Source organism: Lissotriton vulgaris, chromosome 3_2, assembly GCF_964263255.1.
Source record: "Lissotriton vulgaris chromosome 3_2, aLisVul1.2, whole genome shotgun sequence".
Lineage (NCBI taxonomy): Eukaryota > Metazoa > Chordata > Amphibia > Caudata > Salamandridae > Lissotriton > Lissotriton vulgaris.
The window spans coordinates 159,422,065-159,448,905 of record NC_141690.1 but is presented as its reverse complement, the minus strand read 5'-3'; the positions used below and the strand labels follow the sequence as shown (position 1 = coordinate 159,448,905).

General features: G+C 45.1%; 1 protein-coding gene across 2 annotated transcripts in view; it reads left to right on the top strand.

Annotated features, from left to right (window-relative positions):
- AFAP1 (actin filament associated protein 1) overlaps positions 1 to 26,841 on the top strand; it is a 423,233-nt gene that overhangs the window by 274,239 nt on the left and 122,153 nt on the right. The gene's annotated exons all lie outside the window — the stretch shown is intronic.

Sequence of the window (26,841 nt, the reverse complement as noted above, 5' to 3'; positions counted from 1 at the left end):
ATATTTAAGTTGTAGTAGAAGATAACTTTAAAGAGGGCTATATTATTTAACTAACACATTTTGTCTGTTATTATGTGGGACACATTTGTTTTGAAAAATCTGGTTGATTCCTTTTGCTGCTGGGCGGACGAGGTGTGAAGAGCGAGAACGCTGGGTGGCAGGTCTAACAAGTTCCTCACCCAGATTTTCCTCTTTGACGCTCTATCAGTTAAGTAGAAGTGTGCCGTTCTTTGATGCGCACACAGACTCGACAGAGTAGAATAGTAGGAAAGGATGAAGAAGTTTCAAGCATGACTGAGACAGAAAAGCTGATGGGTGTAAGGAGGCCCTTGAAGGACTTTGGGCACAGCTTTACAATTCTTTATGGTGGACCAGACCACCCTAAACCTATCCCTGAAGTAACTTTCAGTCTCTGCTCTGTGCTGGAAGCACTGCATTGGTATAGACAATTGTCAGTGCTACGAATGGTAAAGGATTATTGATGCAAATTACATACCATTCCCCTTTTTCAAAATGATGAAGGAAATGTCTCCGTCACTTGTCACGCCCAAATTGTATACTACACATTTTATACCTAGCATAAGTCATGGAGTCGTGATGAACAGACACAGTTCTTGTCCACGTTTCAAGGTACATTTATGCTGCTACTGAAGCATCACTATGAAACAAATGTGCCTACTTTAATTGTGCTTTCCTGTTGGGAGGCTGTGTAGATTATATGTGTATGTATTAGTTAGCTCAGCTGTGCTTTTGGACGAGCGCTAAACTATTCTCAAAGTTCTGCTTAAAAGGCTTCTTGACTCAAAGCGCATTGACTTTCTCTTTTTCAACTGGCTTTTTAGATTTTTGTTTTTAACAGTTTGCATATGTTTTTCCCCATTACATCTGGCTGTACTTTCCCCCTAGCCGCCTACTTCTGCCCTGCTGAAATCACAGTACAATGGATATGTTTTGTCCTCTTACAGTATTTGCGTGCATGAGGATAAACTGTTTGCCAGAATTATGTTGCTGAAATATGGAAATGGCAATCGGAGAAACATTCCATTTTTTTTGATGAGATTAAATTCTCATTAAAGCATACTAACACAAAGGGCATTGATTCAATCGAAGCTTACACTAATGTTTATGTGGTAGCCATTGGTATATTCCTTCCTATGGGCAATCACGCTGTCGGTATCCTCTGAGACATGAAAAATTGGAGTGTTTACGTTTCACCTCCATAACTCTGCATAGTAGTGCCATTGATGTTCCTGGAAGTGGAACCCTTGTCCAGTTGCCGTGCAGTAGATGTAGAGGGGGGATGCCTTCTGTCAGCATCTAAAGGGGAGAATATCTTGTCTGGGGAAACATCCGGGTAATACGGTTTTTACCCAGTAAATCATAGCTCGGGCTGTTAGTGCAGTTACTTCTGACCTGTGTTTTTTTAGTCACTGTGTGCAGCTATCCGTGTTGGCTGCAGGGCGGTGAGCATAGGCTATTGCTTCTTTAGGTCTCACCTAGTCAGCGCATGCGCTCTCTCTTCGAGACATGCTGTATTCAGGTATGGGCTTGAAGCTCTGCCCTTTTTCCGCCTATCTTTTCTTATCTTATGTTTTTGCTTCAACCATTCATGTTGCTCGTGCCATAATATATAATTTTTAAAGCACTGCGATTGTAAGCTGCTCTTTATTTCATTTTTTCAACCGGAACACTTCAGGTTCAAAAATGACAGCTGCGCATTGCATTTGTTATGCACCTTTTGCCCAAATCAATCAACACACTCGCAATACACACAGTCAACAATGGCGCCCAAGGGGCTTCACCTTATTCAAACGCTCCCAGGTCACAGCCCCTTATCCCCGTCCATACTCTTCCCCGGGTGCTGTACTTTAGGTTTCAGCACGGTGCCAGCTTTCATATTAACAACATGGGCGTCACGCCTAATATTTTACTGCTATTAGGAGAGCAATGGGGTCAGTAGTCCCGTATAAGTTCCTTTCAGGAAAAGGAAGATGTTTTTTCATTGTCCTATACAATTTCATTTGGGACTCTGGAGTATGCATTTTCTAATGGAAAATGGCAGGTATAAAACAGGACAACCTCCGATATTTTTTATACACTGCAATTAATTCATTCATTGCAACATACCAATTCTTTTTTATATTAATTTACTCTTTTTTTAATATAATTTTTATGATCCAGTGATCACAAATAAGTGAAAAGAAAGGTGCTTTAGTGAATGGGAGAAGGTAAAAACGTTCAACTCTTTAAAAAAAAAAAAAAATTCAACTCCTATTGATTAATGAATATAATAAAATCAGGAGTTAATTAGTTATAAGGTAGACGTTACAATCTCATTCAATTGAGATCATCATCAGGACATCAGGTGTGTGAGCACCTAATGTCACACACCTGTTTTGTATTTATTAGCATTTTGTTATTAGCATTTATTACCATGGCGCCCGCTTCACAGGCCGTTATACTCATAACTTTTATCTGCACAGGCACTGCACTCTATATTTCAGTACGACGCCTGCTTTCATCTTTACAACTCCAATAGCTCTAAAGCGCGCAAATGCAAGACCAATTGCATTGCAAGTGCTTGTTTTTTAGCTATGAGCTCAATGTGTGACAGTAACGTTCGCGCTTACCAACCCTTACTCCAAAACCCAGGTCAGATATACCTTCGCTAGTGCCGGAGTTTAGAGAACCGAACAAGCAATGTGAAACCCATTTACTTTTTTAAAATACCTGATTGTTACTTTTGCGGTCTGTCCTGCACATGGTCCCGTGTCCGCCTGCTGCGCAGGTTCAGTCGTATACTGGGCTGTGCTTTTCCTCATGCTCCGGTGCTAACAGAAACATCATGGACTTCAAATATGGGGGAGTCACCATGCATACCCGAATAGCCACATGACCACCTGCTAATATAACTCTAATCTAAATAGTCCGCATTTTTGTACGAAGTGGTACAATGTGAGGGTTTTGATATAATAGAAGGTTAATAATTACTAGGACTCCCAGTTTTATGGTGTTCGTTTTTCTACTTTTCCCTCTGTATTTACCCTTATTTCTTTTGAGTTTGTTGAAAAAACAGCGGAAACTAGTATCTTTTTATATTTAACCAATAAATGTACATCCATACTTGAAGTCCTGACCGGTTTCAATGAAATCTCCACCCACAGATGATAAATCAATACATTTATATTAAAACACATACATTTCAGCAGCAACCTGGTCCATAGCAACCGCATTTTAAGGCTCATCATTAACATTTCAGGTTTTTTTTAATCTTCTCTACCTGTCAATCCACACAGCTATTGGCATGGCCGTCATGATTTACAGCATTTAGAATCATTAAAAAAGCAACCTAATTTCAGTTTTTAGCTAAATTTCAAAATAAATATAGACCGGAAAATGAAGGAAATAAAGGGTTTTCTGTCTGTATTTACCTGTAAAAAATAATTAAAATGGAAAACAGGGAGTCTTAATTATAGCAAAGAACTGCATAGAACTGCACACTGAGTGCTGCTGGTTGTTTTGCAGCACAGTTAGCGTTTAGTTAATTATTAAATGGAGGATTGTGGGCACAGTCCATTTTCCATCCAAGTTTGGGAAGCCAACAAGGAGTTCACATGAGAAGGGAGCATTCCCTTGACTCATGCTGGGACCTCTTACCAGCCGAAAATGGTAATTGCCGTTCATTGGAAGCGCAGTGCTTTAGTGCAGAAGGCTGGCCCTGCCTCTTGAGTGCCCCTCTGCCAACAGAAGACTGTCCAACAGAAACACCACTCTTAGTTTCCAAAAGGACACGACCATGTCAAGGTGAATGCCATGTCTTGTGTCCTTTGGAAAGGTCACAGACCAGGCGGGCAACTAGAGCCAAATTTCGGGGGGGGGGGGGGGGGGGGGGGGGGTCATGGGCTGAAAAATATTTGGGGGGGGGGAGGGTAAGTTCTTCCAACCATAGACAGAGTGGCTGTAAGAATGGGTGAACACATAACAAAAGCCTCAATCACAATTAATGGTCTTTTCAAGACCTTTTAAGTACTCGGTGCGGCTGCAATTAAGATACTCGCCAGCCTGCGAAGACGTGGCAGCCCGGGCTGACACACACGACGGGGGGGGGCTGAAGCCCCGTGAGCCCAATGGGTGTTGCGCACCTGTCACAGACCAAGGGTCTCAACAGTCCGATACCAGTGACCTCATTAACTCAGAAAAACATAGACTGCTTGCTGTGGCTAGAATGAATGGACTCAACCTCCCCAAAACGAAGCTGGAATCATTGGCCGAAGAAATCAAAATCTGTGACTGCGGCAGCGCAATATTCGAAGCATCCTTTCTCACACTTTGTTCCACTTTCTACCATTGCTACACCACTTAATTAAAATGTTGGAACCTTACAATCTCTGACCGGAAAAACTAATTTAAATATTAATAAGAGAAAATATCAAAGATTGTTTGAACTAGTGCCCCACCTTTGTGTGGATGTGGTTACATCTTCGTATAAGGGATCACTATTGGAGAAAGCTTGTATGGTATGAAAGAGGCAGGACTCCGTTCTAATAGTTTAGCTTTATTCACCTATTTATTTACTTGGTTTAGCAATAATGGACAGTGGTAAATTTTGGCTCTCATTGTGAGTGGCTTCGCATTTAGGGTGATGGTTATCACACCCGACTGAATCTAACTCTGTGAGGGTTGGAATTTGTGAAAAATAGCATCTATAACTTTTTTGCAAGTTGGGTACAGCTTTTGTAGTTTACTGCACCAAAATCTGCATGCCCCATTAACCACCAGGCATATATCTCATGCTAAATTTCATCAGGTTTGACTTGTTGAAATTAACCTGTAGAACATTGCAGGGCTGCGGTCTTTGCCACATGACGTGTAATTCTGCAAAGTGTGGCAATAGGATTCATCCCCCATAGTGGAATTTAATGGACCACTCATAATGAGTGCATAAGAAGTGCTTCTGTCGATCCTATGCTTCTTGGCTTTACGCAGCTGAATCCTACTTGTTGTTACTATTTGTAGAAGTATAAATATTTTAAGAGTGCAGCTCTAGCCACAGAGACAGCGAGGCACTTTACTTCTAAATATTGAAGTACTGTAGAACATTTGTAATTGTTCATTCAGAACTGGATTAACCACACTCTGCATCTTCTGGTACAGCATCTACTGGTACTGCTTGATTGTCTTACATATACCCTTTATCTGCCTTCTTTTCCCATTCCATCCTTCTCCAGAAAAAGCTGCGTTATCCCTGAGAGCACTGAGGGCTTTTACACCAGTCTTTTATGTGTGAAACTACACACAGTTTATATTTCTTAAATCTGTTCTTTTGCCTGGCCCTTGGTTGGTGGTTTCTTCTCTGGAGCAGACATCTTGCACAGCACAGAAACACTGTTGACCAGGAGAGCGGTAGGAGCTTGTACCCCTCTTTCTTACCTTTCCAGTGACACAAGGAAGGAAAGTGCTTGTCCTCTTACTGTGCCTCCCATGGGCATAATTTCATCTTTTTTTTTTTTTAAACCTTTATTTGGAGATAAGCAAGGAAAAAGGAAGTGTATACATGATACATACAGTCATAAATGGCCATTACAGTAGTACGACATACTCAAATAAGTCCCGAGTACAGAGTGACATAGCAATCAATATATATAGCAATATTTAAATTCACGTAGCATGTAGGAGAATGATGATCCAGGACGCACAGGCAAGCTGATGAGACAATACAGTATGGGCATGTTCTGTTAGCGCAAAGAAACAAAGGAGAAACAGAAAGATGGGCTAACACCAGACAGGAGTCCGATCCCTATTTCTACCATCTGAGTGACATACAAGGAAATACAGCCCCCTTGAGCTCGCTGAAAGAGGATGCAATTCAGCCCCCCCCCCCCGATACCTGAGGACCAGCAAATGTAGAATGAAATCCCAGCCCACCGTGCTGCTGTCAGCCAACCCCCACTCGGTCCTCTTGTTCAGAATCAGAATCCTGCACAGCTCTAGTTAGGAGGTACACCTGAAGCGGGCTCCAAAAGTCCTTGGGTCTGCACCTCACAGGCATCAATTCAGAATAGACATTATATTGGTCCTGACAGTATATGAGGTCATTCAACCAATCCTGGAAGCGCGGTACCCTGCCACGACCCCAGCAGCAAGCAACCCTACGCTTAGCCAGAAGTAGGGCCACGTCAACAAATCTACGATGAGAGGCAGGCACGTCCTTAGAATAACCCAGCAACATCACCAAGGGGTCAAACGTCACCCCATCCTCCGCCATAACCTGCAGGGCCACATGGACCTGAGTCCAGTATTCCAGAACCCCCGCACAACTCCAAGCCAAATGCAGAAAGTCAGCACCTTCTGCTCGACACCTAGCGCACCTGTCATCCTCCGCTAAATGAAACCGAAGTTTCCTCGCCGGGGTGTAATAGTACCTCTGGACAAATTTGTAATGGATGATTTTCAGGCGACAACTGGAAGAAACTTTGGCCGTGAGTCCACAGCAATACTTCCATTGCTCGTCAGTAATAGGGGCTCCCAGCTCAGCAACCCACTGCTCACGCACCCGATTGGACGGGACAGAGCGCTGTCGGCGAATAGCACCGTATAATTTCGACACCAGGTGACGCCCATCTGAAACCAACAGCACATGGAGGGGGAGGGTGACCTCCGGCTCCGAGGGGAAATCCGGTAACAAGGCACGCATGCCCTGCCTCAGACGAACATAGTAAAACAGCTCCAAAGGGGAGCAGGCAGCAACTCCAAAGAAATGAGCCTGGGTACGGAAGGCACCTTCGTGAAACACGTCACCCCACGTGAGAATACCGAGCCGCCTACACATTCGTTGAAACCCCGTTTCCAACAACAGAGACAAATCAGGATGATAGGACAGAGGCAGGGCCGGCGAATAAAGAAAGGAGACGCCCAGCAGTCGTGCCACCCGTTTCCAAGCATCCACCGTGCATGTCACTGTCGTTCGAGGCGTATCCACATCTGACACCTTGCCCAATACTAATCCCTCCAATGGGAGCGGATGGGCAACCCAATGTTCAGCCGCTATTTGGGGCATAAACGGCGTGGGGCGCATCCAGTGATAAGCGTAATGCGTTTGAGAGCTAAGATAGTAAAGCTCAAATTCAGGGACGTCGAATCCTCCATCAGAATAGGGTAGTGTAAGGGTAGCCCAAGCCACCCGCGGCTGTTTGCCCCCCCAAAACAATCGTATGAGCTCAGAGCGAAGTCTGCGAAAAAAATAAGCACCAGGATGATATGGAAGGTTTTGAAAGAGGTACAGAAAGCGGGGCAAAACTACCATCTTGATAAGTGACGCCCGGCCGGCCATGGAGAGAGGCAAGGACATCCATCTAGTGACGTTGTCTGCCAGTTTAGTAATAGCCACACCATAATTAAGCCTGATCGTTTCTTCTCTGTCCAATGACACAACAATGCCGAGGTACCGCAGCTCCGAATCGCACCATTCCAAAGGGTAATCAAGAGGAAACTTAGCCACAGCCGCAGTAAGGGGGAAGAGTTGGGATTTCCGCCAGTTGATATGGACACCGGAGACACCCCCAAAAGCAACCAGCTCTCGCAAGAGCGCATTAAGGTTGTTTTCAGGATCTTTCACATAAAGCGTGACATCGTCAGCGTACAAAGAGATCCCGACCTGACGCTGAAGACAATTAAAGGCGCTCTGCTGGTGTAGCTGACGAATCCTGCAGGCCAGAGGCTCAATGGCAATGGCAAATAGGAGGGGCGAGAGGGGGCACCCCTGACGAGTCCCCCTTGTGAGAGGGAACGGGGGGGATAGCACCCCATTCACCACCACCCCCGCCATCGGATCAGTATATAAGAGCTTAACCCATGAAATAAAGATCCGAGGAAAGCCCATCCGACAAAGTACATCAATAAGATAGCCCCACTCAACGGAATCGAACGCCTTAGTGGCATCAAGGAAGATGGCGGCGACCGGGATATCTGGAGCGATGGTCGAAATAAGGGAAAACAAGGTGCGAAGATTGTGGGAGGTAGCACGACCGGGCACAAACCCCGACTGATCGGGCAGAACAATAACAGGCATGAGCTCAGCGAGTCTCACCGCCAGGACCTTCGCAAGTATTTTGACATCGCAGTTGAGCAATGAGGGGCCTATAGGAACCCACATCCAACGGATCCTTTCCCGGCTTGAGCAGCGACGTAATAGCGACCTCCCGCATGGAACACGGCAGTCGCCCCTCCTCCAGGGACTCCTCAAAAACCTCGCAGAGAACGGGGGCCATAATGTCCACATAAAACTTGTAGAATTCAGCAGGAAGGCCATCCAGACCAGCGGCCTTCCCATTATTCAAAGACATGATGGCATTCCTGACCTCCTCCACCTCCAGGGGCCTACCTAAGAACGCCCGGTGATCATCCGACAACCAACAAAGTGCCAACTCATCAAGAAATCCGCCATATCGTGTCTCACCAGTCTGCTGTGTCGTGTAAAGGTGTGCGTAATGGTCAATAAAGGTACGCTGAATCTCCGCAGTGTCCCGACAGCGAGTGCCATCCGGCAAAACCAATTCCAGCACGTCCGACCCATCCCTTGGATATCTAGTAAGGGCAGCAAGGACCTTACCGGGCCGCTCCCCTTCACAGTACCTCCTCGCCGTCCAATACTTTCCCCTATGTTTAGCCTCCCTGGCGGCCTCCTCTTCATACTCGGAGAGCTTGGTACGGAACTGGCTCAAAAGATCGGGATCCGAGTCAGCCTGCATCCTGCGTTCTAAGTCACGCAAGTCACCCTCCAAGCCCCCGAGGGTCCGAACAATCAGTTTAAGCATTCCACAACTTTTAGAGATAGTGACTCCCCGGATCGTAACCTTGAACGCCTCCCATATAACCTCGACACTGTCGACAGAACCCTTGTTTCTGGGGAAGAACGCCTCCACCTCCTCGCCAAGCTCCTCCCTGAACACAGGGTCAAGCAAGGCAGTCGGAAAAAGGCGCCAAGGCGGGCGCGGCCTGTGCAGCCTGGGAACAGATAAAACAACCTTCACCGGGCAGTGATCAGAATACGTACGAGCAAGATGCACAGCCTCCCGCAGGCCAGCCACCAACCCCCTAGAGAGAAACACATAGTCCAGCCTCGCCCATGAGCGCGCATGTGCAGTGTAATGAGTGCCCTCCTTAGTGGCAGGATGAGAGTACCTCCAGCTGTCAATCAGACCAGCCTCCTCTACAACCCCACGCAGAACTTCTCTAGCTTGCACATTATACGGAGGACTCCCGTCCGACCTGTCCAACTGAGCATGAAGTGCAAAATTGAAATCCCCCCCCCACACAATGTAAGTGGCATCTACAGCAAGCACATGACCCCACAATGTAACAAAAAAGGTTGGCGTATCAACATTGGGAGCATAGCAATTAACAAACAGCACAGTGATCTGCCCAAGCCGCCCCCACAGTAGCACATAGCGCCCCTCAGGGTCCCCCATAGATCCCAGTTCTTGAAATGCGAGCGATCTTTTAACAAGGATAACAACCCCGCGAGCATAAGAGGAGTATGAAGCAAACATCCTGGCCGCAGCCCACCTCCCACCAAAGCTGGGGGAAGGTCCGGGTCGCAGATGCGTCTCCTGGAGGAGGGCAACATGAATAGCATGCCTGTCCAAATACTGGATCACATTACGACATTTCCTGGCGTCATTAAGACCCCGTACATTCCAGGACAAAATTGATATCTGGTCTATAATGACAGTCGACATTAGCCATTTTCAGGGCCCCACAGGACCCAATGAGCAAAGGCGGAACGTCCGACTCCCAGCAGCAGCCAGGAGCAGGACACCAACCCAGGACGCAGTCGTCCCATCACATACACTCCACACACATCCCAGCCATCTCCAAACCAAACAACCAGAACCACAACAACTCCCCCCCAGCTGCACCATCCGTGCAACAGGCACCCAGGAAACACATTGCGCAGCACGCAGCAAACACAGCTCATCCGGCCCACAACACGCACACGCATTCCTCGTGTAGCGCGCTCACCACCACGCGGTCGCCAAAGATGGCGGCCGTTCCTCTCAGGCCCACAACGGACGAAGGCAAGGGCCCCAGGACCAATGCCGCCCAAAATAAACATGGACCAGCCGAAGCAGCGGGCTCGGTGCCGCGCCTGTACACACAGACAGCAATCCACGCAAGGACCCATGAGGCCTGGGCGAGCACGTGTCGTCAGCATCATCCCCACACCACCCACCCACCTGATGACACCCCAACTATCAGGCCATGCACACCCCCCCCCCCGTTCCCCAACACACATCCAGTCAACCAACAAAGGACTAGAATCCAAACCAAAGGTACAAGTGGGGTACACCCTCCGGGGAACCCTCTAGAGGTGCACGACACCACTCCCACACAGCACGCCAGTGTCCGAGCCAACGAGTCCCAAATGGCCCCAGGCGCAGCGCGGGGGGGGGTGGGTGCCCAGAGCGCGAAACCAAATAGCACCATCCTGCGGTTCCATACCGACCCCAAGATACGCCACCCATACATACAATTGCAATCAGGCAAGATAAGGCCCCCGCCTCAAAAAAGCGGATGGCAGTTAGGCCTCCAGTGCTGTTAAGGAAGTCAATGCAAAAGACATACGTCTATAATGTCTCAATACAAAAAAAAGAACAAAGTCACCCCAATCAGGCGACCTCCTCCTCAGCCGCCGAATGTTCACCCTCAGGGTCTCGATCGCCTCCTCGATCTGCAGCCGCTCGATCGCGCTTGAGGCGCTTTGCAAAATCCTCAGCATGCTGTGGGTTAGTGAAAAAGTGTTGCTTAGCCTGGTGCGTCACTCTAAGCTTGGCAGGGTAAAGCAAAGCGTAGTCTACTTGCAGTTCCCGAAGTTTCTTTTTCACCCCCAGGAACTTACGACGCTGGTCCTGCACCATCGGCGTGAAGTCGGGGTACATGGTGAAAGACACCCCATCAAAGGAGAGGGCCCGATTGGTGCGGGCAGCCTGGAGGGCAGCGTCCCGGTCACGATAGTTTAAAAGACGCGCAATGATGGGGCGCGGTGCGGCTCCAGAGGCCGGCCGAGGCCCCAGTGACCGGTGCGCTCTCTCGACGATGAACTGGGACGAGAAAGCATCCGCCCCAATGGCGCCCACCAGAAGTCTCTCCACATAAGTTTCCATCTTTCCAACATTCGTTGACTCCGGCACACCTACAATACGAACGGTATTGCGCCTACTCCTCGCCTCCAACTCCTCATTTTTAGCGGCAATTACCCGCAATATATTATCCATTCTCGCCAGCTGGGTGGTATGAGTGGCAGCCGTGTCGTCGTGGTCCGAGATGCGCTGTTCCGCCGTTGTCAGGCGTTCCTCGTGCACGTCTAGCTTCTGGACCACCGCATCCATGCGCGACGATATCTTGTCCACCTTGTCCACTATCGTGGCAAACCCCTGCCTCATCTCCTGCATCATCTGGTGAAAGTCCGGAGTTGGTGGCTGCGGCACAGTATCAGCGACAGGCGGGGGGGGGAGACCGCGAAGTCCCAGCATCCTGGAGCAGTCGCGTTCCCCTCCTAGCCACTCCAGAGTCAAAGGACAACTTAGATTGTTTAGTGTCCGGCTTCCCCATAATAAAGCGCTAGCAGCACAGCGGGGCACCAAAGTCAAGAAGAGTTAGGCTGCAGGCCGGCCCAAGTTCTCGGCCAAACGCCGAAACACGGGGGCACGAGCAGGCCCCGCCACTCCCAGCGAAGAAAAATGGCCGTCTCCGCTCCCAGGCCAAAGGGGTTGTTCTCCAGGCGACCAGACGATGATCCGCTGTGTCTCCGTAAGCAATAGTTCCTGGGCAGGCAGATGTGGGAGCCGAGAAATCAGTTCAAGGACAGGGGAGCATTCAGCAGCATGCCCAGCCAGCAAGCAGGCCCGGTGGAGAGAGGCAGAGCAGGGCCTACACCCCACGTGCAGAGCCGCGGGCTAGCGTGAATGATAACGCCGGGCTACGGAACACCCGACCTCCAGAGCGCAAGTCGGGGAAACTTGGAGCCCTCGTAACTTCGGCCAGCAACCTCCGAATGGACCAGGAGTTGGACCGTGGGTGGCCAGTCGGTATCCCAGTAGATCTATAGGGTCAGATCAGGGCGCAGCAATGGTAATCAGGATCCCTAGGCGGATAATAGCTCCGGGCAGCAGGAGCCTCACGACAGTGCGGCCATTCTGCAGTGCGCCCTCTAGCGCCCCCGCATAATTTCATCTTTGCTGATCTGTGTGTCTCACTCCCAGAAGCACACAGCACTGTACATGTACGGTTTGGAACACACAGTTTAACAATGGTGCTCAAGTAGCATAAAACACATCCATACCTTTTTAACTATTTTAGTCCTTTTTTTCTATTAACCTGATACTGCACTGACCTCTTTGTGAGGATGAGCCAGCATCCCGGTGATGCGTACTTCATGTTTATAAAAAAAAAAACAAGCACTGGAATGGGTTAGTTTAATTTCCATTCTTTGCAGTTGCTGAATTCTCTCTGGCTCTTACTATGTTTTACCTCATTTTGGTAGTTTTCAAATATTCTATTATTCTAACTGCGCAGACTTAGATGGTAGAAATTAAACTTGGAGAGTGGTCCTTTGGCAAAGTGCCATGTTGCTTTACTAGCCGAAACTTGGTGGAAGTCCATGATGGCCACAGGAGCAAGTTTAGAGTGCACACCGACTATATGCAACATTATTTTGAACAATACTTACTTGGTTTTAAGTGGAGTGCAGGCCTTCCATAGAGGTTGTCCGCATTCTAAATACGCATGTTACATACAGACAGTGACTTTAGTTTCTTTGTGACACAAGCACCTACTACAGTGGAAAAAAATTATAAATAAATAAGGGGTTTTACGGCTCGGTCAGAACAATGGTACATGTTCACACCCATATATTTTAAAGTACATGTTAGAAACCCTACCAGGAAGAAGGCCCACAAGACAAACTAGTGTACACGGTGATGAATACTCAAGTCATGATGGGTCTGCTTAAATTGCCCCTAAAGGTTCTCGCATAAAAAGTAAGCCTTGGGTGTGTCCGAGACTGTGGAACAGGTCCGCACTCTTCATGAGCAGCAGTCATGATTGTCTCGTAGTCACTCGTTTGCAAACTGCATCTTCTATATTAGAATTATGACCTCCCCAGTCTTTGGACAATAGCGCATACTTTAAACCCCGTTTGCACGCTCCGGGGCTGCATCTTCAGCCAAACTCAAGGGGAGTATCCGTCTCCTTGAATGCTGTAGGTGGGTGGACACCGTGCGGTCTCTTCTCCCTCTGAGAGGGCGTACATGCTGAATACACATCTTCATGCTTTCTTTTAGACATTAGGGGTTGATGTCATTATTTCAGAAGGATGCAGATAGGCATCCCTCCAATCCGAATACAAGTTCTATGAAATCATTTAATCTCCTCTGAGCAAACACATGAACAGCTGGTGCTGATGTGGCTCAATGCCAGGAGTGACTGAACAACCGAAAATCAGAAAGTTCAGAGACCCACTCCTCTAAGATTGCTTTCCAATCATGTGTTTGGGCTGTAACCCGATGGCCTTATAACAAGCACATTTTAAGATTGCAAATGCTTCACAAAGTATTCCATCACAGATCTCCACACCAGATGCATTGGGTCATGTAGGGAAACGTGGGCCTAGCCACAAAGGCATCCTGCTGAACAGACTCAATCTCTAGCAAACATCCACATGAAAACACTTCTCCCAAAGGCCCAAGGTGCTAAGAGGCCATGCAGCTATCTGAACTGCTAGCCCACAGTAAAATAGCATGTAAAACTGAGCACATAAACCTCAAGCAGTTACTTTCACCTTTCAAAACAAAATCTTTCCTGACCTCTGCTTGTTTGCCCAATAGGGAAGTCCTATTTATATTTAATTCGCTTTATATTACAAAATGGAATAAACACAAACTGGTTCTCTCACTGAGGACCGAGGGACCAATAACCATAACATTTGCAAATTACAATAGCTTCATTAATCTCAGTCTCCTCTTTAAATAGGTCTGGCATTTCCCAAGACTTCTTGATTTTTCTTAAAACTATATATAATTTCAGTCAGCCCTCTTCATCCATTGATTGCTCTGTTGTTGTCACTGACATTTTTCTTCTGGCCACTGCAGCAAACAACAAGGAACAAACCAACAGCCCTCTTTTGCCATTGACTATACTCACTGCGAGTGACTTTAACCCTTTCACGAAGTGCACATCCACACAAAAGTAGTTCCATTAATTGTCAGGAACTTCCATTGCAATGCCTTGTTTTTGAGACCAAAGAAATGTTTTTGTTTTTAGCCAATGTTTTTATTTATTATAATGTTAAAGGTCCAGCAGCTTCCTATAAAAGTTTTACAAAAAACATGACAAAATAATGTCCGCTCTGTTGTGTTTTGCAATTTTCATATCGATTGTGGCCCCAGTTTCCAACTCCATTCTCAACCCCCGTATAGAGAGAAGTGCAATAGATTCCTAGTAAAGGAAGAAGAGGTGGGTGCTAGCGTAGCTTAGCATGTCCTGAAATAGAGCTCATGCCAGATGCAGTGCCTTCTGAGAATTTATTTCAACAAATCAAGGATATATTTGTAAGACACTGAAACTGACCAGACAGCCATTGGGAGATGTGCCTCCCTTCACTTCCATCACAAAGAAGCGCTTCACCGTGGCAAGCAACAAAAACCACAAAAGAGAGTTTTCAATGCCACAAGGCAATGCATTAAGAAGGAAAAAAGGGCACTTAGTGGACGCTTTGACTCTTTGATAAGTCCTTCAGTACAAAATCAATCTACTCCTGCTTCACAGAAATTATTTGATAACTTATTTTTTTTTTTTACAAAGTGTTAAATATTTACTCAAAATGTTCTAACACCAAAGATACTGGGCTGGTCACTCCTGGATCAACCTTCTACACGTTGAATAGTCTAATGCCCTCTTTTGAAAGGCTTTTCTTGAACTACTCAGAGTGCCCGATCCTAAAAGCTCATTCTGACTCGCCACGGGACCTTTGCCTGTCTCACACTCTCAAAACGGCTTCTTTGTCCTAGAATCCTCAGAGTTGACACTCTCTTTAACCTTTCTCTTGAATTGGGTGCAGTGCCTATGTGCTGGAAGGAGTCGTTGGCCCTTCAATTCTTAAACATCCAAATCTGGACCCCTCATGCCCTGCCAGCTACAGACCAATCTCACTTCTTCCTGCTTGTGGGAAGCTGTTGGAATCTGTAGTTAGTCCTCGGATATCGAATTTTATTGATGCAAACAATGTGCTACATCCCTCGCAATCTGGGTTCCGATACGGATTTAGTACAGAGACGGCACTGGAAGAAGTGACTGAGTTTATTAAAACCTGCCTCACCTTGGGCGCAAATACCATCGTAATTCTGTTAGTCTTACCGACTGCTTTTAACACCATGTTTCATGAAATTTCCCTCTAAGATTGGAAAAAGCAGGAATTGTCTGCATCGCGAGGAAATCCTTTCGTTCCAACCGCAAGCAAGCTGTCAACCCCCCTCCCCGACCATTCCATTTACATCAAGAGGCCACCTGGGCCGCAGGAATCCGCCCTAAGCCTCTGTTTTTTCAATATCTATTTGGCTCCCTTTGCCACTATTGTTCGATTTTAGAGTTTTAATGTGGTGTCCTATGCCGATGACACCCAGTTGTTGTTTGACTTTAAGCACTTTGACTCCTCTGTCTCGGCCAATTTACACAGTTGTTTATCTGCAGTAGCTGATTGGATTCATACAAGCTGACTTTGCTTAAACTCTGAAAAATCTAAAATTTGGATATTTGCCTCTTCTTCCAGATCGGATCTGACCCATCTGTGGCCTTCTGCAAAGGGACTGGGGCACCATCTACCTCTGTGAAAGATTTTAGGGTCAAGCTAGACAATGCCCTCTCATTTAATCTTTTTGTTAATGCTACTGCAGGAGTCTGTTTCTCCCTGCTGAAAAGTTTGAGAAAGATGCTCAAATTCCTGCCGGAACAAGCTAGAAAGATAATGGTCTTCTTAGCATGCTGGATGAGGAACACGATAAAGAACAGCTACACGATTGCTATCCTAATACAGCTAATACCAGCACTAAAAACACACCTGCTACACACCCACACAATACTGATCACTCTTCTACAAAACAAAGTCCCACTATCACCAAAGGCCACTCTCTACACTGTCTACTAATAAATGCTCGATCCCTCTCCAAAAACAAGCATCACATCTACGACCTTCTCACCGATGCAAAACCAGACATACTATTCATAACCGAATCATGGTTGGGAGAGGATATGGCTGCAGTCCTACTTGAAGCCATTCCTCTAGGCTATCAAATAATCACCCAAAATCGTATAGCCAAAAAAGCAGGTGGTCTAGCTGTTGTATTCCGGCAAACAATCATTATCACTAAAGTTGACAACATCTCCATAAAGAATTGTGAGGCTCTTCTAACAAGATGCAATCCTACACCGTCTTCCACCTGTAACTTCCTGCTCCTTTACAGACCTCCACCTAGCAAGGCAATATTCCCAGACGCACTTCTAGACACAGTTTCAAACCTGATAACAATACACTCCAACCAATGCGTTCTGGGTGACCTTAACATTTGGTTTGATAAAACCAATATGACCCATCCAAAAACAATAATCACCGGCCTAGACGCATTGCACCTGCATCAGATTGTCCCTAATCCGACACTCACCGCTGGAAATATCCTAGATGTCATTTTTGCTAATACTGAACTAGTTACCTTTCAAACTATAACTCCAGACACATGGTCAGACCACCACTTGCTTGCTTTCCAACATAAAACAACGCTAAGCGACTCACCTAAAACTACCTTACATCCATCCACTTCTCGGCCGTGGAACAAACTCAATTTGGAACACTTGGAAACACAACTAACATCCAGTATAAATCTGGAAACCATAAATTCTGTCCAGAATCTATATGAGTGGCTACAGGAAGCTTTTGACATCCTGATATCACTCAAAACCACACAACAGAACAAAAGAAAAAAAGCGCCTTGGAGAAACATAGAAATAAGACATGAAACGACAAATTAGAAAGCTGCAACGTACCTGGCTCAAAACAAACGCCAAACAAGACAAACTTCACCTACAAAAAATTAACAGATTATATAAGTCAGCTATCAAAAAAGCTAAGAAAAGGTACTATTCAGACAGAATTCAAAACGCTTAATGTGCAAATAAAGAATTCTATAAAATACTCAATGAATTTCGAAAACCAAATTGCCTAGAAGGAACTCATCCTGTTACTCAAGATTTCACAGGCAAACTGTCAAATCATTACAAGGACAAAGCATACACGTTGGACTCGTACTTACAACAGAAACAAAGCACCAGCACTAACCCTTGTACAAAACCACTGTCCAAGAATGCTCTAATCATGCCTCTCCGTTCCTTCCAACATATCTCACACGATGAATTTATGGACCTGGTCAAAGCAATCAGGCCTGCCGGCAGCCCTTCTGACCCCTGTCCGCCACAAACTTTCAAGACAATTCTTTTACCAACCTCTGCTGCCATTCCAGTAAGAAGAATCATCAATGATTCCCCAACTAGTGGAATATTTCCAGAAGAACTCAAAAAGTCATACATACGCCCTTTACTGAAGAATACAAACTTGGACCCGCTGAACCCTGACAACTACAGACCCATTACAAATGGACCTTTCCTGGGCAAACTGATAGAAAGAGCACGTTCGCCCAGATGTCACAATTCATTGAAAAGAATGACATACTTTTAGATTTCCAAACAGGTTTCCGTCAGGGAAGAGGCACTGCATCTGCCCTCCTTGCCATCTGGGATGACCTAAAGAATACAGTTGACCGCAACGGGGTTGCTACGCTACTCCTCTTGGACCTCTCAGCTGCCTTTGACACAGTTGACCATGACACTCTGAAGCAACGACTTATTGAAGGGAACTGCTCTAGACTGGATCACGTCCTACCTTCGAAACCGAACTAATGTCATTCACACCCCACCTGTACTCCGCAAAAGCAGGGGTCCCTCAAGGTTCTATCATCTCGCCCATGCTTTTCAACATCTACATGAAGTCTTTACCAGTACTGATCAATAAATTTCACCTCACGTGCTACAACTATGCAGATGACACGCAAATACTCCTTCAACTAGAATGCCCCAAAGACATTGGAAAATCACCAATTTTCAGCTGTCTCAGAGCCGTGGATCAGTGGATGACTTGGAGCCATCTCAAATTGAATGCTTCAAAAACTGAAATACTCACGTGTGGCGATTGGAAACATTACAACCCGCCGACCGCATGGCCTGATGAATTGGGATCACTGCCTAAAGTATCGAAGGAAGTAAGAAACCTCGGAATGACCATGGACTCCAAGCTGTCGATGAATGTCCAAGTGGATAAACTAGCAAGATCAAGCTTTGCTACTATAAAAACGCTGCGACTAATTTTCCCTCATTTGGGATTTCCACACAAGGTCCAAGCTACCATCTCCCTTGTTCTATCCAAACTCGATTACGCCAATAGCCTCTACCACGGATCACCTTTAACGACCATGAAAAGACTACAACAGATTCAGAACTCGGCTGCCAGACTACTCTTGCATATCAAACCACAAGACCACATCTCCCCTGCCTTGAAAGCCCTGCATTGGTTACCGGTTGCCAGAAGATCCACGTTCAAGCTACTTTGTATTACCCACAATGGAATAGGACCCCTCTTCATCAGGAATAAAATCACCAAACACATTCAACAAAGGAACCTCCGCTCTAAAGGAGCATCTCGCCTCAAAAGCCCACCATACAAGAAAAAAAACATGGGTGGCACATCCTTCTCTGTTCAAGCAGCCAAACTATGGAACTCTTTACCCCCCAACATAAGATCCACCGACAACCACCTTATCTTCAGAAAACTATTCAAGATCGGGCTCTTCCCCACATAAGCACCATACGGAAATAGAAATTTACAGCATATCCCTCTGTATATAAGCATTTGTTTTCACTATAGATATGTACCTATCTTTGTGTATTACTTTATAAAACATGTAAAATAATTATGTTAAGAGAAAATAAAAATAATAATAACAATAATAATAATATTCATCAATAAATAAAAATCATCTTTGGTCTACATGTACATACTTCCATTGTGCATCTATGTATCTTCCATGTACTTGGATCTATGTGTCTGTTACTTTTCTCCTGAAAAAGCATATCCAATGCACTACCCCATTTCTCATCCTGTGCCTCTATCAATATATTTAATCTAAATATACTTCCTTCCTTTATGTATCTATATACTTTCAATGTATTTACGGATCTATATACTTATCACTTTCTTCTAATTTAGCATTTCCAATGCACTAGCCTATTTCTCAGCCTATACTTCGCTCTATATATCTTCTAGCCCAACCTTCTGACTCATCTCAAACTTTTCTACTACTCCTTCTAATGCACTACCCTATCTCTCATCCTATACATCTACCAATATATCCTCTACATCCACTCTCTCATTTATCCCAAACCCCATACCACTACTATGATCGCCAAAATAACCCTTTCTAGACTCTCTCCTGCTCTACCCCTCCTTGAATTATCTAGCACCTCTTTTTACTACACCGATCCCCTAAAACAAACCTTTCTAAACTCTCCCCTCTGACTCCTTCCCTCCAAAACTCCTTTTTACTCATACAAAAGCCTCTTCCTACTGCTAAGACCTTAAAAAAATCATTCACTCTTATTTCTCCACTATCCTTTTCAATCAAAATTAACAGACTAAAATGTTCACTTCTCAAATTCCATATTCGATATTCAACTATACTAATATACTGCCCAAATAACTGAATAACATATCTACTACTCAAATTACTTCATATTTATACTATACTAATTTTCAACACTAATCCTTTATGGGTTCCGGAGTGGCGTGCTACTCACCAGAAAAGCGCTTCAACACCCATCAGGGGTAACAAGTGCTATATGAATGCAAATCTTTCTTCCCCTTTCATCCATCCGCTATCCTTCTCACTCCAAGTAACAGACGAATATCCACCTCTGAAATTACCTCATATTTCACCATATTAATTGAACACTAATCCTTTATAGGATTTCTGAATAGCATGCGTCAACAAGCGAGCGATAAATAAATACAAACCTTTGTCCTCCTCTATCCTTCTGCTATCATTCCAAATCCAAATAACTGACTAACCTATCCACCACTTAAAATGTACTTGCATGTTTCACTATACTAATTCAACACTAATTCTCTATGGGTCCCGGAGTAGCGTTCTACCCGCAGAAAAAGCGGTTCGACGCCTCGTCAGGGGTAGTAAGCGCTATATAAATGCAATTACAATACAAAATACAATTTGGGAGCTCCCCAAGCATTGTTAAAAAGATTTCAACAGGTTCAGAATACGGCAGCCAGAATGGTGCTGAATATTCCTAAAAGACAATCTATTCGAAATGGCTTAAAAAGCCTCCACTGACTTCCCGTTCAGCAAAGAATAAAGTTCAAAGTCCTGACAATAACGTTTATGGCCACTCATTCGAAAGGACCGACGTGTATTTGCAACAAAATCAAAAAATACCTTCCTCTCAGAGCTTTACTCTTAGCCAACCCGCAGCCTGCTTTGCGTTCCCAAGATTAAAAAGACCAACGCTGGCAGGCACTCTTTCTTTTTTTTTTTTTGGCCCTGAAACTCTAGAATCTTTTCCCCGATCATACTAGATGCGCCACATCTGAGGATTCATTCAGAAGCCTTTTGAAGACCCACCATTTTAAAGAGACTTAATTTTAGTTGGGCCTCTTCTGTTTACTCTTCCTAGGTTTGTCTTACCTGTCCTTAGTGCCGGGACTCTACTTTTAGGAGCAGCTATTTGTGCTTTATAAATGTAATAATTAATTATTTCATGGCTACAATACTTGGATGTTGCAAGAAGACTCTTTGGACATATCAACACACTACATTAAGACATAGTAGCGAAAACTAACAATAAAGAACATGCCGTAAAAGCTGTGGAGAAAAAGCTGGAGTGATAAGCAAGATGAGTATATGGTGTGGAGGAGGAACAAAGGAAGACAGCTAACAGGATCTGGGGTTTCAAATCCCAGATGGCCGATATGGAGTCCAGCATATTAGACATGACGCCCTTTCAAACATGCCTAATTACGGGGGTAACTCAGCTGGAGTCTAGAAATCAACTTTGTAACTTTCAACGAGGTGTGTCTAAGGATTGGTAAAGGTTACAATAGGTTATTGCTTAATTAGCACAGTGGAATGTTGGGAGCTCCATTGAAGAAAATGGGTGTCTCAGGGACAATAATGGTGGTTATATGTCTGTGCTCCAACATTCCAATGTTTGTCTTTCTGTTTTTCCCTTTTTAATGTACAGCATTCTACCTTAAGTTGATGGAATATTAAAATTGTCTGTTGGCTCTTCTTCGCCAGGTTATACTGGTTGTAAAAAGGCCAACTCCCTAGTTATGGCCCTCACCTGAGTCTCAGTTCAATAATTCTGGAAGAGGGAATCAATATGCAGCTGAGCCCTCGGTCGTGGGCTATAATAAGTGTCCCCCTTTAATCCGTTGGAAAGAAAGGGATAATGTAGTGTTGCAGTTTCCATAAGTTCCCATTCCTCCTACTGGCCATTAAAGGCCCGCTCCAGCTTTAAAGGCCCGCTCCAGCGTTAAAGGACTGAACCTTAGGCGATGGCCTTTAACAAGGCAGTGGGCCCTTAACCCTTTCTCTGCTGGGCACATTCCCCAGCTGTGCTGGGAGAGGTGGGCGCGCACAGCGCCCCCGTGCTCATGACGAGCTCTGCTCGTCATGCAGCACTGTGCTCGTGTGCTCATGACGAGCTTAGCTCGTCATGACCACACCCGTTTCTTTAGAACGTTCGCACAGCAGGGGAATTTGCCCAGTGTGCGAGCGTTCTAAAGGTCATGACGAGCGCTCGTCATGAGCACACGAGAACCGTGGCTCATGACGAGCTGAGCTCATCATGAGCATGGGAGGGGTTAAAGGCTGCTAGACCATGCTACGGAGGGCTACAAGGCTATTAGAACATTCCACCCCTGGAAGGCAGAATGTTCTAATTTTGTAAAAACAAAGGCCTCTCCTGAGCCTGAGGGGGGTTTAAATTCCTACAGACTCCGAGAGGCCTTTGTTCACAGCAACAGCTGTGAAAACAAAAAAACATTGGAATGTTGGTTTCTGTGCTACTACCAGCCATTAGAAGCTGGAGGACTACAGTGTCTACAATGGCGTGCTCAACATTCCAGTGTTCCGATCAGAGTTATGACGTATTTTTAAGTTTTATAAAACGGTAATACCCGCCTTTCACGTTTTGAAATAATAAACTAACTATAAAATCTGTTGTGTCTGATATTAAACTGACCATGTCGCTCAGAATAAATCTGTGCAAAAGGGTGTTCAATAACGGAAACCTGTACAACCAGATAGATGGAGGTTGGAAAGTGTTGTGAGGTTATTTCACGCTCTTCTTCTTTCTTTACCCCTTTCCTCCTGTTCAGCATAGTGGTGTGTGGAATGTGATGGAATGTGATGACTGCATACAATGTTGGGTGCATGAGGTCAGGCAGTTGGTGTCAGCAGGCTGAGCAGGAAGTATATACTGCTCCTGGTGGGGCATACTTCATAGCCTAATTACCATTTTGGCTTTATCTAAGCTTCCTGTAACTGAACTACAAATAAAGATATACTTGGAACTTACAACCTTGGCATCCTGAAGATTCTTACTTTGCAACAGAAAGCTGAGACGATGATGTCACTGAAACAATTCTTAGAAAGACCAAAGGTCAGGGAAAAAGAATTTACAATAAGGGATTTGTAAAGACTTGTGTGGATCAGTGCTTATTTTGTGCCGGTAGGTGGTAGAGGTGAGTAGCGCACTAACTACCGTCCCCCAGTATTTATTTTTCGTCATCTGGCCCAGAGAGAGACATGAAAGGCAGAAAGAGGAGAAAGAGAAATAGGAACGGAGGAAAAGGGGGAACGTTGGGATGAGAAAGAAAGGGTAAGAATGAGTTCAAGAAATAAAAGTGTAGGGTGCATTTTATTTTTAATAACTAGGCACTGACGTGCAAGATATCCTGAACTCATCTGCTGGATTCTACGAATATTTTGACAGTTCATCCTGCACTACAATCACTGCAGACTGCAGGATGTAAAGGTAGGTGCAATTCGTTGAGTTAAATGTATGTGTGCACCTTAACTGACCCTTCTCGTTTTTCTGCGCGCTGCATGCTTCTTGCTGGCTCTAAAAACAGCCGTCAGCAGTTTGTTTGAAGTCATCCGAGGCTTTTGGAAGTTTTTTTGGGACGTGCACGAGTTATGTTGAGGACAGTGTTTCTGGAGTGCATGGCTGAGCCCACATTCCTGGGCCGCTGCGGGCAAATCATTTCCCCGTGTCCTGTCTGCGTCTTCTGTTACTGTGGGATTGTGCCAAAGTTAACGAAGGGCTTGGTGTCTGCAGATGCTGAAAGCATGAACCATGGCGCAAGGGTCAGCCAGGCACGAGATGATGAAATGAGGTCACGGAAACCGAGCTGTCGGGTTCTGTGTAATTCAAAATAAAGTATGTTTTCATCAAGCGGGTCCAATTTAAGGCCTCGGTAGGAAAGATGCGACCTCTTTTGTTTGTCAGGGTTAAGTGTCATATTTGTGGGTTTAATGCTAGGAGCTGATCTGCACTGCGCCTCTCCATTTACCTAAGTATCATCCCACTCATTTTCAAAGAATATCCAGATGTGAAGTGAAAGCCTGTGGGTGCAATTCCTGTAAAGGCCCACCCATGGATTATATGTGTGAAGGTTTAGCACGTCACCTCCGCTGATTAGATATAGAAAGATTGGCCTCTACTTAGAGATTTTCTTCCTGTTCCCAAATCGCAGTTTCTCTTTTAACTCCTTTGCTCATAATTTTGCCTCACCAGAAATGCTGCTTCTTCCAGTCCAGCATGCCTGCATCCATGATGCTGCCTGTGTGTGATCCCTACTGCTGTCTCCATGAATGGTGCTTCTCTTTCTTACTTGCCTATAGCTCTGATGCTCCATCCAACTGGCTCACAAAGTTGCTGCTTTTTCCAGGCTGCCTAAAATATCTCTGTTCTGTCTCAATCTGCCAACAGTATTCCTCCTTGTTCAAGGTCCTGCATTGCAGCAGCTTCTTTGGTGGACAGGACTGATGTAAATTCCAGGTCACTGACAATGGCGTTGTTTTTTTCTATAATCCGCACAATCCTATTACTTCAACCAGTGGCAGCCGCCACAACACGAATATTGGGCGGAGGGGAGATACATTTTTAAAATTTACCTTTAGCTGCTTGCAATGTTGACAGATGCCTCGGTGCTCTCCCAGCAGTCTCTGGGAAGGCAAAGGCTTTCCAGCCAATCGAGACGCTGCTCTCCTGCTAGGAGAGCACCGCCATGATTGGTCAGAGCGCCCTCCTCTGCCGCTCAGTCACTGTCTTGTAGCCTGTGGCTTTTCTACAACCCAGCCGTTAACACAGCTGTGTTTGAGAAACAGAAGTGTGCATGTCTGTTTGCCGGCCTAGGACGACCAGCCAAACAGACATGCACACTTCTAAGTGCCCACCACCTGCTTGTCATGGCCTGGCCCCGCCTGCCCTAAATCCATGCCGGAGCCAGTCACAGAAAAATAAAATATTTTATTTTTCTGTGACTGACTGACGAGTGGGACAACACTCCTCCGCCGTTACAGAGGACCCACCTCTGGCTTCAACTATGGTAACATGTTTTTCCAGTATGCTACAGTGCTGCAGCAGTTTCCTAATTGCTGATAATCCTGTAGGCCTCTTTTCCTGTGAAAATTATCATCCCATCTTCAGAAGTCTATTGCTTATAAATATATTGGGGAAGATCACAATTATTCAACTATTCGTCAGTGATCAGAATTTCATTGCGCTGCTCTCGCTTGGCAACCTATTCTATTTACTTACCATTCGTTGTCACCATTATCACACCTCTTAACTACATTCTAATAGGGTAGTAGTTCCCAGATGACAGTTCCTGCATTACTACCATTCTTTATGTGGCACATGGGCAAAGTATAAATTAATTTTGTCTAAATTGGTGTCCATCCACTGCTCGTGCTGTGGTTGAGTAACTATTTCTTCTTTTTTTTTTTTTTTTTTTTTACATGATTTTTATTACACTAACTCGAATCAACCCAGCTCAGGTATTGGAGCGCTTTATATGACTATAAATTACATCATTTTGTTTTTTTTACTTGTGCTTTTGGGGGAATAGTTCCGTGAGCTTTGTACTTCATAGCAATTTTGCAAGGACAACTCCTTGTGTGTGCATTTGTTTTGCCGTGCTCTCCACGCCACTCCAATCTGATTCACTCCACTCTAATCCCCTCCACCCTGATTAACTCCTGTCCCTTTGAATCCACTCAACCCTAATCCAGTCCACCATAATCCAATACACTCTAACCCATTCACTCCAATCCAATCACTCCAACCCACTCCATCCCACTCCATCCCAATCCACTCCAACATAACACTCCACTTTACTCTACGACGCAACACTCCACTAACCTTAACCATGCTGAACAAGAGCAACACTGGTGTACAGCATGGCTAAAGTAAATTGGCAAAACCAATAGATCTGGCATAGACAACAACTATTGGTTTTGCCAGTTCTTATTTTTAGGAAGTTAGTGATATCTGAATGCTAGTTGCATTTAAGTGAGGGTTGAGTGGACCAGATCTTCAGATTGAATACAAATGATCAAAGTAGCTAAACCTCATCCTGTACCTGAGTTTTAAACCTTGATGGAGTTATTTGAGATGTTGAGAGATTGGCAATCTGGCTTTAGTTCAAATAATGGCACTGAAACAGCAATATTGGATGCTCATCACATTATGTGTAGCTTGCGGACCAATGACTTCATGATGCTTATTTTGTTTCTATCTGTTCCGTTGGACACACTTGGCCCCTAGCTACTCTTGCCCAGGTTGAGGTAGGTGGTACTGTCCGATGTTGAATTCATCCTAGAGTAACTGTGTCACCAGTGCAACTTCCGACTTTTTCCTCAAGTCCAGCTTTATTAATATACCTCTCTCTAAAGTTATTCAATATAGATTTTCACTGCTTCACCAACTTTTGTGTGACCTTGCTGGGAGATTCCATAAGTATGTAGGTAAGGCACAAGTCACATTTCATCTCCCAAACACATGAAGCACGATCAAGGCCCACCCGAGAACAATTTGCAAAGATCCTGAAATGGATGATTGAGTAAAGGTTGAACTTAAATCATGATAAAATGTTTGTGATTTTCTTAAATTAACAAATTCTGAAAATGTGTTAATATGTTTAGCAGGTACTAACATCCTATTTATGATGGTGTATCAACAAGGATTTTTAGACATTTTCAAAGTCCTCCATTCTAGGTTACTGATCATTTCTTCAGGAGTTTGGACGCTGTGCTCCGGATGCTGCTGTGGGAGTCAGTAGATCAGTGTTTGAAAACTTCATCTCCTTTGGCAGATTTGGAGGATTACTACTGGTAGTTTCAGTTTCTGGCTGCAAGTGAACAAAAAGAATGATCTTGTGCCTCTTTGATGGAATTATCAATTTGAACTGATAAATGAGTCAAATGCAGTAACAAGTACTCACACAATCTCTATAGTGGAAAGTGGAAGTTACTAATTGCTGCTTTGATCAAGTCTTGAGTGGTGACCTCAAAACGGGCGAGATGGGAGGAGGATGAGCATGGCTCTGGGAATAGAGAATGTTTGAGATATTAGAGGATTTCCAAATTGAGGCATTCAATACGA